Genomic DNA, 2,052 nt, shown 5'->3' with positions numbered 1-2,052 from the left:
TATACAAAAAAAAAACTAGCCGGGTGAGGTGGCGGGTGCCTGTAATCCCAGCTACTCAGGAGGCTGAGGCAGGAGAATGGCGTGAACCTGGGAGGCGGAGTTTGCAGTGAGCTGAGATCCGGCCACTGTGCTCCAGCCTGGGCAACAGAGCAAGACTCCGTCTCAAAAAAGAAAAAAAAAACAGTGGCTTTTGTGTTTCAGGCTGCAGTGTCTGGGTCAGTGCAAGCTTCAGATAGACTTATGGAAGAGCTCAGGGACATATACAGATCGCAGAGTTATAAGACAGGTAAGGATCTCTAAATCCCTGGTCTTCTGATTGTTCTTTTGTTCTTTTCTTTTGTCAGATTATAAATATCATTTCTTAAAACTGGACAGAAATGGAAATGTTTATTAGCTTTATTTTGTGAATCTCAAATGCAATCAAGTTCCAAAAGATGTAGGGGGTAAGATAGGATGAGTTTACTTATTTTTGGATTTAAATAAATTGTTTTTATAAGCCCATTGGAATTGTTTTTGTCATCTTCCTGATAGAGTGAACATTTACATGATTTTTATCTTCTGGCAAAAAGCTCAAGCAATATGGCTTGATAAGTAAATAAAAGTAATACATTTCATTATACAGGGAATGATTGCCAAGTTGATTTTTGTGATTTTTTCCCCCAAGTTTGAAAGCAACATAATCAACTCTTATTGTGGAGGTAGTTATGTTATTACTTTTGAAATATATAGATAGAATACACCTGTAGCCCCAGCTATGAGGAGTGGTGGGAGGCTGAGGCAGGAAGATCTTTTGAGCTAGGAGAAGTCAAGGCTGCAATGAACTGTGATTGCACCATTGTATTCCAGCCTGGATGACAGAGTGAGACACCCTGTCTCATAAAACAAAAAAAAGTGGGGAGTGGGAGTTGGGATACATATTGGATATGTATATATAGGACAGTTGTAGCAAAATACCGATTCTTTAGGGATTTAACTTTTGACAGTTCTTGGCCAGGTGCGGTGGTTCAAGCCTGTAATCCCAGCACTTTGGGAGGCCGAGGTGGGCGGATCACGAAGTCAGGAGATCGAGACCATCCTGGCTAACACGGTGAAACCCCGTCTCTACTAAAAATACAAAAAAAAAGAAATTAGCCGAGCGTGGTGGTGGTCGCCTGTAGTCCCAGCTACTCCAGAGGCTGAGGCGGGAGAATGGCGTGAACCTGGGAAGTGGAGCTTGCAGTGAGCCAAGATCGTGCCACTGGACTCCAGCCTGGGCAACAGAGCAAGACTCCGTCTCAAAAAAAAAAAAAAAAAAAAAACTTTTGACAGTTCTGTCCATGGCAAATTTTTCTCCTAAAACACACTGGCTAATAATACAAGTTTAGGAAAGCATAGCAAACTTTTTTTGAATTCTTGAGAAAATTACATACATGTGACTGTTTTCCTTTAGAATGACTACAAACTCTGAACCCCCTTATTAGATTAGATTTAGGCTACTATGATCTCTTTGGGACACTTATCCTAAAGGAGCTGGAAGCCATAGTGGCCTCTATTCTTCCTGGGAATATAGAGCAGCTGAAGATCTCCTCTTTCTGGAACTTACCCTGGGTGCTCTATTTTAGCTTTCAGATTGGTTCATTTTTGACTTAGTAAAAATAATAATAATAATAATAATAATCTTTCTGTTTGAATTTTTTTTTGTTTTGTAATTCTCAAGGTTGACCCTGATAGTCCCTTGCACAGTAATCTTCAGATCTTAAAAGAAAAACAAGGGATAGGAGATATTTTGCTTATCTTTTAAGGTAAGAAAATTGTTACGAGACTCTATATCCTTTTAATGGGAGTGTATTTGTACAAGTGTTTGGAAAACAGTTTGGTAAAGTGGAAGATACTCATACCCTATGGTTCAGGAATCTCATGGATATATACTCCACAAGAACGAGTACGTAGGTGCCGGGAGACACAGGAATGTTCAGAGCAGCATTGTTTATAATAGCCCCAAACAGAAAATAACCCAAATGTTCATTCCAGTAAAATGGAGAATTGTGGTGTTCATAAAATGGCTTACAGCTA

General features: G+C 39.7%; 1 pseudogene; it reads left to right on the top strand.

Moving 5' to 3' along the window:
- Positions 1-1,739, top strand: part of LOC105525448 — a 22,732-nt pseudogene extending 20,993 nt beyond the window's left edge.
- The last annotated feature ends 313 nt before the right edge of the window (positions 1,740-2,052 follow it).

This window comes from Colobus angolensis, unplaced genomic scaffold (assembly GCF_000951035.1).
Source record: "Colobus angolensis palliatus isolate OR3802 unplaced genomic scaffold, Cang.pa_1.0 Scaffold534, whole genome shotgun sequence".
In the NCBI taxonomy this organism is placed as follows: Eukaryota; Metazoa; Chordata; class Mammalia; order Primates; family Cercopithecidae; genus Colobus; species Colobus angolensis.
The sequence above is the reverse complement of the archived record's forward strand: the minus strand, read 5'-3'. Positions and strand labels throughout refer to the sequence as shown.